At 47.2% G+C, this 17,767-nt stretch overlaps 1 long non-coding RNA gene across 1 annotated transcript; it reads right to left on the reverse strand.

The window, feature by feature from the left end:
* Positions 1–3,142: 3,142 nt before the first annotated feature.
* Positions 3,143–16,886, reverse strand: LOC128564662 (uncharacterized). The gene is made up of 3 exons (XR_008374139.1): positions 16,771–16,886; positions 7,740–7,897; positions 3,143–3,233 (listed from the first exon to the last, which is right to left on the reverse strand). It is a non-coding gene; the product is annotated as an uncharacterized LOC128564662 (long non-coding RNA).
* Positions 16,887–17,767: the final 881 nt, after the last annotated feature.

Consider the following 17,767-nt stretch of genomic DNA (forward strand, 5'->3'; position numbering starts at 1 on the left):
AGTGTGATGTCGACTTCCTCAGTGACTCCATCTCAGCAGGCCTGTCCAAAACGCTGTGTATGTCACTTTATGTGAGTAAGGACAGGAAAGTAACATTCCTAAAGACACACAGGTATGCCTTGGCAGTTCTGAAGTTCAAACTGGAGTCTGCCTCATGCCAAAGCCCCTGGCCCATCGTTAGACTGTGCTGAGAATTTTGTTCTGAGAATCCCAGGACATTGGCCCAAACATGCCCCAAATTAACTGAATAATTCAGGTGGGAAAGTGAGATTCAGAGTGGTTTAAGGGATAATATCCTTTAAGTCAGTGAATTCACCTGATTCTGAAATCACACATGAGCCCGTTAGATCTAAATTCTGGCCTCCATGGCTTGGGACGTATTTTTTTTCCAAATGGTTTTCAAGAATGTAAACATAGCATTTTTCTCTTCTTCTGTATTCTGAGGGATTTTCCTCTTTGTACTATTTGCTGAAAATATACATTTTGATAAGAAAAATATTTGCACATCTGGGGCAGGAGGGAAATTGTGAAATCTCTGCCCACCGCCCAGAAGGGAATGGAAAGAGGGAGGAGGCAGCTGCTCCAGCGAGCGCTGGTCTCTGCTGGGCCTTCCTGACCAGGCCAGCATGCTGGCTCTGTCCCTGGAGACAGGTCCCTGGTCTGTCTTCAGCTTGTCTGGGGGGTCCATTGAGTTTCCCAAGAGGAACAGGGGCAAAGGTCAAGGTGCCCGTAACGAGTACTGCCTGCCGGCCGGTCAACAGCCTCTGCCCACTCCTGCTATTTAGAAGCACCTGGCTGCTGGCTGGCTCAGGATACACTGGGCTGTGTACACCCAGACCACAGGCAGTCATTTTCCACCTGAGTCACCAAGATCTATACCATTGTCATCACTGTGCCATGGGAGTGTGGGCCTGGGCAGTGAGGGTGAGTGGTCTATGCACAGCCAATAAGTCATGCCACCTCCCTTAAGAGGGTGGAGTTTTACTCTGTAAGGGAGTGTGGTGGTCCTGGGTGGGCTGGTGCCCGGCTTCCTACTGCAGGGTGAGAGCCCTGCCCCACCCCAGCAGGGGTTCCAGCCCTCAGCACTGAGTACACCACAGAGAGCCTGCCCTGCATAGAATCTTTCACACGCCCTCGGCATCCCTGGCCCACTCCACACACACCCTCCCCACCTTTCTATCAGGGAACTATTACCGTCCTAGAGGTGCTGACCATGTTGGCTGGGACATCTCCCCACAACCCAGAACCATACTGCCCTCTTCTCTGTCTCTGGAGCACCTTCAGCTGTTGCCTGTTAGGTCGTGATGGTTTGTGTACGGTGGGTGTAGATGGAGTCCCCATCCCACTGGCAGCTCCTTGTGGGAGAAGGGTCCCAGGTCTCTGCAGGATGCATGAAAATGTCTCAGATAAGTCCTGTCCCAGGGTGCTGGGCCACTGTGGAAGAAGACACGGAAAAGCCAGGAGGGGGCAGGAGGCACTGGAACGGACCCCGGGCAAAGAAAGAGGACACAACATGCACTTGCCGCTCTGTGGTCTCAAGTGGGAGGGAAGACCCCCACCCCAGCCCTCCCCATCCCTCCCTCTCTACTTTGGAATGCTCAAAGCCTCAAAAGGCAGAAGATGGGACAAAAGAGAAGCTTCATGCGTCTGTGTTCCCCTCTTCCACCACACATACCTTCAACCAATTTTTTATTTAAAAAAGCCATTTTTGACTGTGCCTCTTCCAAAGGACAGGGTGAGGGCTGCGGCAGGCACGGCCGCCCATCTATGAATGGAAACTTTGCAAGGAGGGAGGGCTGCGTGTGGCCTGTTGACCAAAACAAGTCCATTTGCAAATTGGCAGGTGGAATTTGCCCTGTGAAGATAAAAGCCTTGATTGGGGAATGTTTAAAAATGTTATTTAAATGTTTTTATTGAGTGCAAAAACAAGAGGGGGAAAAAATAAAGTTAATAAAAATTTTACTGAATTAAGTTAGAAACAATGGTAGTATTTTGAAGCAACCACTTCCATTGAGGTTTTTAAAACAGACTTTTATGAGCTGTTTTTCTTTTCCTTTTTTTCAAACTTTGCTCACTGCAAAGCCTTCTAAATTACTGCTAACCACATTATTTTCAATTCCTGAACCATGATTTTTCCCTGCACGGGGGAGGCTCACTCTCCCAATTTTCAGAAGGGCGGGCTAGTTTCCCTATTGGGGCTTCTGCAATTTGACTCTGAGATTTGTTAATGAGGTTGCTGTTTAAGCCATTTAATGGTAACCAAATTCCTGAGGGATCCCACACATCTTTGATGGAAGACCCAAGCCTTTAGTCCTCCTAATTGCTCCTTACCGAGGTCCATCTCCCCAGCTCTCCTCCACCCAAACCCAAAACGGTGCAGATGGAGTGAGGAAAGGGGCACCTTTGAGACTGAAAGGAGACCAGTAGCTCCGGGGAAAGACGGTACATGTAATGAAACAGGGATTGTTATACACTGGGGAAGAGGAGGGTCGTCTGTTCAGATGTCATGCTAGAAACAGTTGGTAAATTTTGTAAAAAAGCACACTGCCAAACCAAAAAGGTGGCCAGATGTGGGTTCGTAAGAGACATGTGCAGAAGGACAATTACTGCCTGGCGAACCCCAGGCCCGGCAGGGGGCAGATTCCAGCAGGGCCCTAGAAGCGGACCAGGAAGCTGAGCAGTCTCTCACCTCTGCGCCTTCACTTAGGCACACCGGGGACCTAGTACCTGCAAAGGGAAGGCTGCACACTTACCAGGAGGCGAGGGCATGCAGCGGGCAGGGGTGGCCCAGGGGGCCTGGACTCTGGACCAGCAGCCAGGGCCACACAGGGCCACACACATCCTAGGCTGCAGCTCTCAGCTCCAGCCAGTCAAGTGTCCCTGATGAAATGAAGTTAAGGGATGTTAGCCAGAGGAGGGACCTCAGTGTCCTCAGGTTGACTGCCCTTCCCACCTGCCTTGGTTTTACCAGGCATAATCCCAAGAAATGGCAAAGTGTTTGTCCTCACCTTTCCGAGGTGTGGGCCAGCGGCCAGAGTGCCTCCCAGCCTGCCCTGCCAGGGTGGCCCCATGGGAGCCAGAACCTTCACCCCAACTTCTGTCCTCTACCTGGGCATGAGACCCAGGGTGTATTGGAGAGGGGCTCCCAGTGATGAAAGGAGGGCTGGTCCTCCAGAAGCCCCTGGATGTTGGGAGGGACCTGCAAACTTGACACGGAGCTATCTCATTTTGCACTAAGATACAGACAAGCCAGACACATGAGGTCTCCACTGCAGGCATCCTTGCTCCCCCAAATGGTACTATTAGTGGGGTCTATTCCCTCCTGGTGCCTTTGTCAGGCAAATTAGCTGTATCTCCAAGGTCTAAAATATATTCTCAAAGCAGAGAGTAACTGCCTGGACCACTGGCTGGGAAGACCCCTGGCCTGCCTGGCCACCTCCTGGCCTCCTCCTGGTTTGTCCCTCTGATCACACAACTCTCTAACTGATGTCTCAGGTGTGTCCTGCTGCCCAACAGAGTGAGCAAAGCCCAGCCCCAGTGGCCCAGCCTGCAGGCATCTCTGTGGGGCCCTGGACAGTTTCTCCCACTTCCCTCCCAACTCTCACCAGCAACGCTCTTACACCCATCCACCACCCCTCAACAATCCCTGCAGAGGATTTAACTTTGAAAAGAGGCAACAAGTCCAGTGCCAGGAATAATACCCAGGAGAAGGGGGCCGTCTTGCTGACCTGCACAAAGCACTCCGTAAAACACTTGATTTGTCTAAAGCACATGATGTATTAATCCATCCAACCAATGAACAGAGAGCTGCTGCTACACCAGGTGCCGTGGGCTGCAGAGCTGGGCAAGGTGAGCCCAGAGCCAGGCCCTAATTCTAGAGCTCAAGTTCTCGTGGGGGGTATTCAGACAATAAAAAGCACAAATGGCAAATGGTGGAGTATGTCAGAAAGCAACACATATTACAAAGCGAAAGAAAGGGAGGTGCCTATGGCTCAAGGAGTAGGGTGCCGGCCCCATATATCAGAGGTTACAGATTCAAACCTGGCCCCGGTCAAAAACTGCAACAACAACAACAACAATACAAAGCAAAATAAAATAGCAGGAGGGGCAGGGCGTGCTGGGCAGGGGGTCCCGAAGCATCAGAGGGAGTGGTAAGGGATGGTGAGAACACAGCCTCTGAAGAGCCAGTTGTGCAGCTAGCTGGGGGAATAGTGTTGTGGACTAAGGGAACAGCCAGTGCAAAGGCCCAGAGGCCAGAGCATGTCTGATATATTAGAGGCCCAGCCAGAAGCACGTGGGGCTCAGGCAGAGGGAGCAAGGGGAAAACACAGGTGGGCGGTCAAGGAGAAAGAGGAGGGGAGCTGAGGGAGGGGAGATGGCTCAGGACCTCACCAGGCTGGAAAGGACTGTGGCTTTCCTCTGAGCAAAATGGGGAACTGCCTGGGGGGCGGGGGGCATTGAGGGGCTTCGGGACCAACCACGGGATGGAGGGTCAGGCAGGGAGGATGGCAGAAGTGGCATGAGAAGCTCTCGGGGCCCGAGCACATTTTGAAGGTGAAGCTGGAGGAACTGCTGAGGCTGTGCGGCGTGAGGGTGAGTCAAGTACGGCTACAAGGTGGGTGGCTTGAACAGCCGGAGAAACGGAGCTTCCGCCTGCCGAAGTCGAGAGTGTGGGGCGCGGAGGGGACTGGGGGTTCAGTTGTGATCTGAAGCGATTCATGCATTGTGCACAGGGTGGCCAAGGCAGGCACCCCATAAAGGGACGTGGGGATCAGAGGAGGCGTCCAGGTGGGAGACATCCACCCAGGGGCAGGTGGTCAGTGTGGAGATGGAGTTAAAGCCCTGAGCTGAACGGGGTCACTGAGGGAGGGCATGTCCACAGTAGAAAAGCCAGGCTCAGGGACAACCCAGGTAAGTTAGGGCTCTCCACGCCACACAGGAATCTGGGGGTTTGCACAGCACTGGGGTGGGAGAGAGAGGCCACTAGTCTTTGGCCTATCTGGGTTACCGATGAGGATGGGGCCCCACCTAACCATGCCAGGCGTGAGCTCAGGGATCCCCCGACATGAACCCCCCCCAATACTCCCTCCCCCACCTCTCGGGAACCTGCCACCCTTCAGGGTGCTGTGGGCAAAGAAAGCAAGACTCCTCCCCAGACGCAGATACCTCCTCTTTCCTTAAGGACCTGGCCACATTTAGCTCCGGCCACTCTTCCCAGGCCCTAACACCAACCCTGGGACCTCCTCTAAGACTGGAGAAATGTTCACCCTTTTCTAAAAGAAGAGTATCTTAACCTTTCCCCAGGGGTCAGAGAGGCCCCGGTCGTCTCATCTCAAGGCCTTGCTTGCCCTCTGAAAGAAGAAATAGGAAAGGGAAAAAATAACCCTCATTTTCTGGACTCTTCTAGAATAGCAAGAATGCAGATTATTGTCACAATATATTAACTACCACATACGTTTTTCAACCTTGCCTGAATCATGGAAAATTAGTATCCTTCAAGGAACAAATAATCCTTCCATTAAATCAGCCATTATAAAAATATACAAAAATAGGCGACACTGTAGGAGCGTGACACAAATATGGTTTTGAGTCAAACCGAGAAGAACAGTGGAAACTCAACAGGTTAGTCAGTATCGGAAACCCAAACACAGGTAGGAGAACCAGCAAGTTCAGGGAGTCTGGCATTTAATGAACAGTAAAAGGTCAATGTCAAGTTCTTAGCTTTTATAAATGCCCTATGGCCATGTAGGGTGTAGACAGAGGAAACGAGGAGGGGGTATATGGGAACTCTCTGTACACCAAGAGTCATTCCAAAGCAAAAAGTTTTTTTGTTGTTGTTGACACAGAGTCTCACCCTGTGCCTTAGGTAGAGTGCTGTGGTGGCACAGCTCACAGCAACCTCAAACTCTTGGGCTCAGGCAATCCCCTTGCCTCTCAGCCTCCTGAGTAGCTGGGACTACAGGTACCTGCTACAATGCTCAGCTAGTTTTTCCATTTTTAGTAGAGACGGGGTCTTGCTTTTACTCAGGCTGGTCTCTAACTCCTGAGCTCAAGCGATCCACCTGCCTCGGCCTCCCACAGTGCGAGGATTACATGTGTGAGCAACCGTGCCCAGCCAAGAGCAAAAAGTTTATTTTAAAAATTCCAAATACAAGCAAAGACCCTCCCAACCTAAAGAAACAAACAAACAAACAAAAACTGTCTTCAGGAACCAAGAAGGATTTATCCCCAGAACACTTTGTTGTCATCAAAGCAGGAAAATGATTGACACCACTTACCACATCACTGTGAGAAATAGTCACAGGTCGTCCATCAAGGAGGCATTTGAAAAACTTTACTATCTAAAAATGTGTATGACAGATTGTACTCTAATTACTAGAACGATTGTAGATTTAAAACCCAAAGTCGTTATTGCTTAAGGAATACAAAGTCGTTAGTATTAAAACCTAGATCATCCTGAGAAGCTGCCCTTTGTCCAGTTACCACTCTTGTTCTAACACAAGGTGAGAAACACTGGCGACAGCTATCGAATAAGAAAAAGAAAAAACATGCAAATGTAGAAGACATGAAATATCAGTTCTGTTGTGGTCATGATTATAAACCCAGGAAAGCAACCGAAAGTACTCGAAAATTATTTCCCGAAGATACAGCACGTGGGAAAACAATTTAACCAACTTTGTCTTCTGTGACTATCATGCAACTAGGAAACTCGTGTAAACCAAAAAGACTTCGAGAGCAATAAAAAGTCGAGTAACTGTCCATTTACTCAGGGACACAAACGCTTATTCAAAGGCCCTTTGGAGACTCCGATAGAAGAAACGAAGGCAGAGAAGTAACACACAGATCGTTACCCTGCGTCCTGTTAAGGAAGGAGCCCAAGGATGTGCGGGCGGCCCCGGCAGCTGGCAAGAGATGACTGTTGAATATTCAGAAAAATTGCAAACCATTTGTTAAATCACAGGTAGCTTGAAATGGGTCACAGGATTTACACCACAGAAATCAGCAAATGCTACAAAAAGGGAGGGGCTTTTTCTTTTTTCTGCAAACCACCAAATTTAGCAAAGGCCAAAAGATTTGTTTGTTTGTTTGTTCTCTGGGCAATGTGATAAAATGATTGTGAAATTCTAAAATTTCTCTTGAAGAAGTAAGAAGAAAGTCCATAACAGGGGAGGATAGTGTGCACGCGCGCGTATGCATGCCTGTGTACAAGCGTGTGCACTTGTGCGTGTGGGAGCATGTTGCCTGTTGAGGTGACAACACAGCAGTCCCCTTTATCCAACGTTTGCTTTCCTTGGCTTCAGTTACCCACAATCAACCGAGATCTGAAAATATGAAGGCATTTGAGAGGGAGCTCACATTCACATAACTTTTATTATAGTATGTTATCATTCTTCCCTTTTAGGATTCTTGCTGCTAATCTCTTACTGTGCCTAATTTGTAAACTAAACTTCCCCATAGGGAGGTGTGTGTAGGAAGAGACATGGCATATATATAGAATTCAGCACTATCCGTGGTCTCCAGCCTCCCTCCGCTGGGGGTCTTGGACCATCTCCCCTGAGGAGAAAGACGTCGACCTCATCTAGTTCACCTCATTTAGAACATTAGAAAGCCCCAGTCACTGAATTGTGTGGTTTAAGATTTGAAAATAGAAAAGTCAGCCAGAAGCACATAAAGATTGTAGATTTAAAATCCGTAGGAACCTAAGACAAAGCAAATCAATAAAATAACAGGGCACATACCCCTCTGACGTGCCCTGCACGCCACCTTCTCTCTGTCCTCTGGAGTCCCCACCATTAAGTGGGTTGACAGCAAGGACAATTTCCCTGGATAGGGTGATGATCTTGAGCTCAGATAAACTAACAAGTAGAGGGCCAGCCTCTCAGAGAGATCTCGGCACCTGTCAGATACCAGAAAATTCCAGATTCACTTAAAAATAAAGCACATACATTCAAAATTATTATCATAATAAGACTACCATATTCTTTAGCATGTTTACTTAGAATTGTTCTGGCTTAGTTGAGGTATAATTGAAAAATAAAAACTGTATATATTTATGGTATACAACGTGATGTTTTAATGTTCACGTACATTGTGAAAAGGTCACAGTAATCTAACTAACGTATCCATCAGCTCACAGAGCCACCTCCTTTTCTTTTGTGGTTAGAACATTCATGATCTGCTCTCTCAGCAATTTTCAAGTATATGATATGTTATTACTAACGACACCCATCACACTGTACAATCGAGCCTCAGAACTTATTCATCCTGTGAAACAATTTCTTCACTTGTATATAAACATTGAGGAAAGTCTGAAAATATCTCCAAAAACATCACCAGAGCTGTCTGAGTGTCAGGATTGCAAGTGACTTTTTTCTCCTTATTTTTCATTATTTTTATTTTTTATTTCTATAATGAACAGGTATTACTTGTGTGATGACGAAAAAACAAACTTTTTTTCTTGCAGTTTTTGTCTGGGGCTGAGTTTGAACCCACCACTTCCAGTATATGGAGCCGACACCCTACTCCTTTGAGCCACAGGCGCCGCCCCAAAAAAAAAAAAAAAAACTTTTTTATTTTTTTTTTCAGATTTATTTTACCATGCCAGAAGAAAACAGAATAGCACTTTTACTCATCGATGTAAAGGAAGAATTTCTGATTAAAAAAATAGAAACATCTCGTTGGAGATAAAATGGAGGAGTTTGGGCTTGGTGCCTGTAGCTCAGCGGCTAGGGAGGCTGCCACATACACCAGGGCTGGCGGGTTCAAACCCAGCCTGAGCCTGTCAAACAACAGTGACAACTACAATTAAAAAGAAAAATAGCCGGGCGTTGTGGCAGGCCCCTGTAGTCCCAGCTACTGGGAGGCTGAGGCAAGAGAATCGATCACTTAAGCCCAAGAGTTTGAGGTTGCCGTGAGGTGTAATGCCATGGCACTCTACTGAGGGTGACATAGTGAGACTCTATTTCAAAAAAAAAAAGATGGAATGGTTTGGATATGTTTTTTAAAAAAAGTATAAACCTCTTCCAAAATCATATGCCTGATAAAAGACAAAAAAGAACACAGCACTGGGAGATGTGTAATAAACATAAATAAAAAGGTAACTCTCCACTTATGTGCAGTCTGGTTATAAAATATCCAAGCTCAACATGCTATTCAAGTTAGTAAGTGATCAGAGAAGAGAAAATACAATTTACGCCAGAAAATTTAGATAACAAATCAACACATGGAAAAGCGCATAGCTTCATTAACAATTAAAGAAATAAAATTCAAAACAATACCAAAGTATCATTAGCCTGCTGAAAGAAACAAAAGAGGATGCTGTGTTGTGGAGGTTGAGGGAAAACAGTAGGTTTCCACATTGCCGGAGGTGCCCACCGTAATATGGTTTTTTTGTTGTTGTTTTTTTTTTGGTGGGTTTTGGCCAGGGCTGGGTTTGAACCTGCCACCTTCGGCATATGGGACCAGCGCCCTACCACTTTGAGCCACAGGCGCCGCCCTATTTTTTTTTTTTTTTTTTTTTGGTTTTTTGGCCAGGGCTGGGTTTGAACCCACCACCTCCAGCATATGGGACGGGCGCCCTACTCCTTGAGCCATAGGCACCGCCCCGTAATATGGTTTTGTTTCTGGAGAATATTCTGACAGTCCTTTTTGTCTTATTGAGGAAAATAGACAAACTATTTATACTCTTTTATATATCTTTGGAAAGTATATTCTGGGACAGTGTTTCCCAAGCAGTATTTCTGAAATATTTCCAAAAGGATATTAATAGAAAAAAAAATAGTCTGATTGCAAACAACCATGTTTTTATATATAATGCAGACCTTGTCAGTGCCTTTCACATGCTGACGTGTTATGAATCTCCTATAGCATGTACCATTTACCCAATTAATTTGACTTCGTAATCTTTTAATGGTAATTTTATTAATAGCTCACAGATCACTAGGCTGCTGGCAATCAAATTGAGACTTAAGTATTTTGTATAAAGATATTATTGGTAAAAATAAAAACTTTTCAACAACCTTGATTTCCCCCGGCAGAGAAAAGTTTATCCGGATCATTTGCATTTGGTAACAATCCTTTGAGTAAGTTTCCTCTCATTTGCCAGTTAGCTAAGCAGGTTTTTAGGCTTCTTATTAAAGTCTTTAAACAAGGAGTTGAACAGGGACAGAGCCCTGTGGGTTTTCACTAGAGACCCATTTCCTCTGCTGCTCAATAGCCCCTGCTTAATTGGGAAAATCCACCGGACTCCATTGTCATCTAGCCTAGAGATGTTATCAAAAAATCACATTGCTAAACCGGAAATACACTTAGAGCAGGATATTTGCGTATCTTTGCTAACCTTTAGAAAGGGGAAGAAACTGGAGCCTGGTTCCCCATCAAGGATGTCAGCTTAGCTAACTGACCCCAGTCAGCTCTTAGTTAAAGTAAGGGGCAGGCGTTTGCACTGTCTAAACTCAGTCATGCCTTATTCATTCTGATAGTCTGTTTGTTTGCCTTCGATTTCCTAGTAAGCATTCCTGTTCGGAAACTTCCAATCTTCTCCCAGCTAGGGGGAAGGGAAGTGGGAATTTAGCCCACATGCCTCACATTGGGTTGGGAGGAGGTGAACCAAAGAAATATCAATATAAAACCAGAGCTTCAAAGACTATATGGCCTCCAGAGCGTAGTGCATGTTCATAAGGATGACCTGGGGAATGCAGGCCCGAGGGGACCCTGCAGGGACAGAGGGAGGGAAGGACCCACAGCTGCGGACAGGGATCCCTCCTTCACCCTGTCCTGACACTTCCAACTCCTCCCTCCCAAGCGTCTACTTTTGAAACACACAGAATTTGCCTTTCTTCCCAGTAGTCTTCTGATCTCTGAGATTTGGGAACCAAGAGAAATGTACAAAAGTGGTCACTAGCCACAAGAAACCCATCTGTTCCTAGTTCCTGACAACATTCAAATGACTCTTACCACCAGGAAGATTTCTTGGTACAGCATGCTGTTTGGATGGCCAAATCTCTTCAAGCCCAAAACATGTTTTTTTAGACAGAGTCTCACTTTGTCACCCTAGAGTAGAGTGCCATGGCATCACAAATTCTTCAAATTCTTGGGTTCAAGCGATTCTCTTGCCTCAGCCTCCCGAGAAGCTGGGACTATAGACGCCCGCCACAATGCCCGGCTATTTTTTTTTTTTTTTGTGGCCCTCGGTAGAGTGCCGTGGCCTCACACAGCTCACAGCAACCTCCAACTCCTGGGCTTAAGCGATTCTCTTGCCTCAGCCTCCCGAGTAGCTGGGACTACAGGCACCGCCCAATGCCCGGCTATTTTTAGAGACGTGATCTGGCTCTGGCTCTGGCTCAGACTGGTCTCTAACTGGTGAGCTCAGGCAATTCATATGCCTCAGCCTGCCAGAGTCCTAGGATTACAGGTGTGAGCCACCACTCCTGGCGGCTTCTTCTTCTTCTCCTTCCCTTTCCCCTTCCCCTTCTTCTTCCTTTTTTTGACAGAATTTTACTCTATCATCCAGGCTACATAGTACCATGGCCTCAACCCAGCTCACAACAATCTCAAACTCCTAGGCTTAAGGGATCTTCCTGCCTCAGCCTTCTGAGTAGCTGGGACTATAGGTACATGCCACCACACACAGCTAATTTTTCTATTTTTTTCTTTTTTTTTTTTTTTTTTATTGTTGGGGATTCATTGAGGGTACAATAAGCCAGGTTACACTGATTGCATTTGTTAGGTAAAGTCCCTCTTGCAATCGTGTCTTGCCCCCAAAAGGTGTGGCACACACCAAGGCCCCATCCCCCTCCCTCCTTCCCTCTCTCTGCTCTTCCTTTCCCCACCCCTCCCTCCTTCTTTCTCTCTCTGGTCTCCCCTTCCTCCACCCCCACTGTGACCTTAATTGTCATTAATGGTCCTCATATCAAAATTGAGTACATAGGATTCATGCTTCTCTATTCTTGTGATGCTTTACTAAGAATAATATCTTCCACTTCCATCCAGGTTAATACGAAGGATGTAAAGTCTCCATTTTTTTTAATGGCTGAATAGTATTCCATGGTATACATATACCACAGCTTGTTATTTTTCTATTTTTTAAGTAGAGATGGGATCTCGCTCTTGCTCAGGATGGTCTTGAACTTCTGAGCTCAAATGATTCTCGTGCCTCAGCCTCCCAGAATTCTGGGATTACAGGAGTGAGCTTCCGTGCCCAGCCTCAAAACATGTCTTTTAACCCTTCATCCTATCTATTTCTCCATTCCTTGACCTAAAATGTCTATGCAGCGCCCCTACAGATGCAAGTCCTGAAGATAGGAAGCATGCGTTTCCCCTCCTGCCTCAGAACATCTTTAGTCTAGGCATGGATAATATCCAAAACCAACATCTAACAAAAATGAAACTTGAGAGCAGGGTGCATTTAGAGCTAGATGATAAACAAAACCAATAACTTTTATTTCCACATTCCAAAAGCTGCCACAAAATGGCTCATCTCAGCTGCCTTGGTCCCTGCCTCAGGAGCCCAGTGTTTGCTGTGCTGGCTTTGATGACTGCTGTTGGTGGCCGTCCATTACGTCTGGTCACAAGCAGAGGTTTGCAAGGTTATCGCATTAACGGTGCCTGATCCCTGGCATCCAAATTACAGGCTAAAGCCACAAAATTGCCTCCCAATCAGAGGCCTCTCGCTGAACGCCCCCACAAACACCAGCTCCCCTTAATCAGAGCCGAGTGGATGTGCCCGCGAACTCTACAACAAGGAGCACACTGATTTTTCCAATCTTGCAAAGTACCTCAGCAGCCTCCCTCTAATTTTCCTTTTCATGTTCTTTTGAGGAGGTTTTGTGTATTTCAAGTCAGGGTTCTAGGGCAAAAGGAACCAGGACAGCAATAACGGGAAAATGCAAAGGGTGGGGCTGAGCTGCCCCTGGTGGCGCACCTGGTCAGGTCCCCTCGCGGGGCCTGGCTGGCACCAAACCCTGGTGCGTGAGGCAGGGCATCTTCTCCTAGAGAGCTTGAAGGCCACCATTGCTCTGCATTTCCATGACACCAAGCAAGCTGCCTTTGCAGACAGACCCTCTACTGTTCTGCATGCCGTGTCTGCTTCAAAACTCAGAGCCAGTCACCCCTCTCCAAGGAGGAGGCTTCCCTGAGCTACCCGGCTCCCTGTCCCAAGCTCCTGGAGAGGCCTGGATGGTGGTGGGAGGGGAGGGTGGTCACAGACTCTAGAGAAAATGAAAAATGACTCGTATGCCCAACACAAACTGGCTGCAGCAGGAGGAGGCAGTACACAGCGGGCTGCAGAGCCAACTTTATGAAGGAGTTGGATAGCAGCTGTGTCTCGTGTTGAAGGCCAAGGTGCAACAAACTTGGTGGCAAGGGAACCAGAGCACCATGGCTGAGAGCCAAGGGCAGGAAAAGTGGACTGATCGCCCCATAGGAGTTTGGTGGGGGGCATTTTATGAAGCAAGGAGAATTTGACTTGTGTGAGGGGGGTTTGGAACTCCAGGTAGTGATTTTAGAACATCTTCAAGGGACCTTGGGAAGTCATAGAGTATGCCTGAGCCCAGAGCGGCACTGTGAGATAAATGCTCAGGCGTGGCCGCAAGTCCTCAGGTGTGGCACCCAAAGTGAGTGGGAATGGGGAGCAGTTACGCACACAGCAGTTTCATAGTCGGACTCTGAGCTGGGGGAATTATAACAGCAGCCAACGCCTTATGCAGCACCTGGCGTGTGCTGGGCACTAACATTAACTTGTTAAATCTTCTCGTTATTACTACCTTCTCTTGACAGAGAAGCAAAACAAGGCACATGAGAAGTGACTTGCCTAAAACCACATAGCCAGCAAGAGACAGAGCTGAGAGTGGGCCAAGAGGCTGGTCTCGGAGCCCACACGTTGCCTCACTGCACCGTCTGGCTTGGGTGGCAGATAATCCATCCACAGAAATCTGGTGGTGGAGAGAAAGATGGGCCCATAAATGCAAGAACTGGATCATGGACTAAAAACGTGCCTCGGGCCATGCCCAGGGCTCAACAGAGTAGGGTACCAGCCCCATATGCCGGAGGTGGCAGTTTCAAACCCAGCCCCGACAAAAACAGAAAAAAAAAAAAAAAGCACCTCTCCTTTTGTATTAGCTATCTATTGCTGTGTAACAAATTATCCCAAAACACAGTGGTTTAAAACACCACCCATCTATGATCGTATAGATAGAATCAAGAATCAAGGTAGGGCTTAACCAGATCCTCTGGCTCACAGGGGTGCAATCAAGGTGTCTTTGGGCCTGCAGCCATCTCAGGGGTTGACTTTGAGCCTCCTTTGCATGGCTATTGGCTGGATCAATCAGCTCCTTGCCATGTGGAGCCCTGCACAAGATGGCTCACAATATAGGAGTTGGCTTCTCCAAGAGCAAGAGCTCTGAGACACCCACCAAAGTAGATGTCACAATCTTTTCATAACCTGGTCTCAGAAGGGCTAGTCTTCTCACCACTTTTCCTTAGAAGAGTCGCAGTCCTGCCCCCGCTCAAGGGGATTACCCAAGGGCATGAATATCAAGAGATTGTCTACCACTACTTTTAAAGGTAGAGCTTATTTTTAAGTTCTTTTCCTACCAATAAAAAACATATGCCCATCATTGAAAAGCAGAAAACAAAAACAAAAAAAAAATGAAAAATAAAAATCCTCCCACTTTTATATCTCCTGTTTTATCGTTAGCAATTGTTGGGCCTCTTTTTTTATCCTTTGCTGCTGTCATAGCTAATGCCAGGTCCTACTTCAGCCTTTACATCTGGGGCTTTTCTCTTCGTCTGGAGGCTCTGGCTTCTTGTGGACCTCACACACCCATAAGCTGCCAGGTTCTTGCATTGATGACCACAAACTGCTGTCCCTGCTGTGAAAACAGACAGACGGTCCATGCTCCTAGACAGGGCTGGTCCCACCACCTGTGCATGCGGCCAGCCCTCCCCACCCCCCAGGGATTTTGCAACTTTCACTTCTGTGCAGCATAATGTCCCTTTCTACTGGATTTTTCCCATCAACAAACCAGCATGCTGCTGCCTCTCCCACTGAAGCCCTCCTGAGACCCCCATTCTTCTCTCTAGCTTCCTTTGCTTAGCAGAAAAGCTGATTTACCCCCTGGCAGCTCTGCTCTCTGACCAACTTCTCCCTGCAAATCCCGACCCCACTAGGGGCCACTATCACTTTGCCATTGACTGTACCTCTGTCCCTTCTCTGATCTTTATTATGTAGGAAATCACAACCCAAGGTGGTATGCTGAGACCAGGCCTCATGGAGGGCGGAAAGACCTAAAATGTAGAAGGCAAAGGGTTAAACTGCACAACTTGGGTCACTGCCCCTCATCCCCAGGAGGCCCCCTGGGAAATTCAGCCCCTCACAGGGTCCTGTGTCCCTGTGCCATCAGACCTGGTAGGGGTAATTCTAAGTGTCCTTCTTTTATCAAGAGCACTTCTTCAAGCTCCTGCTCTTGCAATCTCTGCCTGTCTTTAAGGAAACTTCCCCCACCGCCAACATCAATAATACAAAGTGGCTTAAACAAGGTATAAGTCTATTTTTCTTTCTCACATACAAGTCTAACTACTTTTGTAAAGGGCCCACGTGACTCTGATATTTCTCATCCATATGGTCCAAAATGGCTCACTACCTTGTTTGTGCTACATCAGGAAGAAGGGAAGGAGAAGGGGAGGAGTGTCCCTGCCTTTTTATGCCCCAACCCACATGTTGCGCTCAGCACTTGAACTCACAGCCCATTGGCTGGGACTTAGTCACATGGCCAGCCCCTGCTGCAAGGGAGGCTGGGAGATGTAGTCTTTAGCTGAGTAGTAAATGCCAGTTGGATATTCTATTTCTATGCAAGAAAGGGAATAGCAAAGCTATCAAAGGACTCTGAGCAATGCCGGCTACACAAAGCCTCCTCCCCTGGCAGCCCATTTCCCATGCCATTCTGTCTCTATAATGCTCCAAGAGTCCAGGATGGGGGATTTTCCAGGTCTGGCTGCCTCCCAGGTGTCCTGATTTGTCCACCCACTCCCCACTCTACACCAGCCACCAGCCACCGTGGGGAGAGCATGGTTCACTGATGCTGTATTTATCATTCCTCCTTGCATTTCTGCCTGCTTTCAGCCATGCCCTGTGTCTTAGGGGGAGAATCCAGGCTTCCTGTGATATGAAGACTTGGCTTTACCACTCCCCTCTTCTACAGTATGAGATTGTTTCTACAATATCTCTTGCCAATACCATATTTGCTGGTGATAGAGTAGGTCTCCCTGGAATTCCCAAATGTACTTGATCCCGGCGCCCTCCTCATCCTAGTTTTTGATGAAAAAAAAACAATACTGGTGGATTTAAGCAGAAAAGGGAAATCAGGTGCACCAAGTAGGCAGAAACAATGGAGTTGAGACAGCAGGAATCACACCCAAATCACACCCCAGATCCTATCTCCTGAGGAGGCTGTATCACTCCTCCCCCTATACCCCATACCCCAGACCGTACAGCAAACCTGCTGTGGCCCAGAGTCTGTCAACACAGCCTGGGACTCTATGCCAGATATTATGACACCCCCACCCAGCCCTACACTAGAAGGAATTTTCTGCCATCTCTGATTCTTTCCCACCACCAGCTCCCAATTCAAAATATTGCTCAAAAAAAGATGAAAGGTATAAATGATGCTATTTATAATGACATCAACATATCACATGTGTAGGGAAAAGCTAATGAAAGATGCACAAAATATACACAAACACGACTATAATGACACTAAAGAGAGGACTTACTCGTGTCCATGAACCGGCAGATTGAAAGATTCCACGTGTAGGCGGCACCTGTGGCTCAAGGAGTAGGGCGCCGGTCTCATATGCCAGAGGTGGCGGGTTCAAACCTAGCCCCGGCCAAAAAAAAAGAAAAGAAAGATTCCACGTGTAAAGGTGCCAAGTCTCTCCACATCGATCCCATGCCATCCCAATCAAAATCCCGGCATCGTGTGTGTGTGTGTGTGTGTGTGTGTACGCATGTGCAAGCTGATTCTGAGATCAATATAGAAATCAAAGGGCTCAGAACAGCCAAGTGGCCATACAGGAGGAAGGAGTCAGATAATTTAGCCAGATATGGAGAGTTAGTCTATAGCTTCAGCAGTGGTTCTGGGACAAGAACTGGAGAAGAGGCCACGGAACATCAGAGAAAGCCCATAAACAAGGCATTTTGTTAAAAAATGAATTTCAGCTGCTCTTGTCACAAACAAAAGTAAATATGTAAGATGATAGTTTTGTTTTGTTTTGTGTACAATAGAGTCTCACTATATTGTCCAGCCTGGGCAGCCTCTGATATTGGGCCATTGCACTGTGACATGGGCATATCCCTCTGTCCTTCTAGAATGCCCACTCCTTGTGAGCAGCGGCCACGCTGGTCTGAACAGAAGCCCCAGGAGCTGGCAAAACAAGGGCAGATGGCAGGTTTGCCCTAACCCAGTGATTTTCAAACAGTGTGCCATGAGAGGATCTTAGGAGTGTCACAAAAATTTTGAAAGATCGTTAATTAAATTATTTTCGGAAGAAGTTCAAAGCCCAGTATGTATACATTTTTTCTTTACTCTTTTTTTCTTTTTTTGATCAGCATAATTTAAGTGTGCTGTGGAAGTTTAACTGTAGGTTCCAGTATGTCTTGAGATAAAAAAGGTTGAAAAACACTGCCCTAACCCTTCACTGGCCCCATGAGGGATGATCTACCCCAACCTCCCTTTGGAGAAAAGAGGAGGCTGAGGTCCCCCACCAGGTG

Source organism: Nycticebus coucang, chromosome 14 (genome assembly GCF_027406575.1).
Source record: "Nycticebus coucang isolate mNycCou1 chromosome 14, mNycCou1.pri, whole genome shotgun sequence".
NCBI classification, from domain to species: Eukaryota; Metazoa; Chordata; class Mammalia; order Primates; family Lorisidae; genus Nycticebus; species Nycticebus coucang.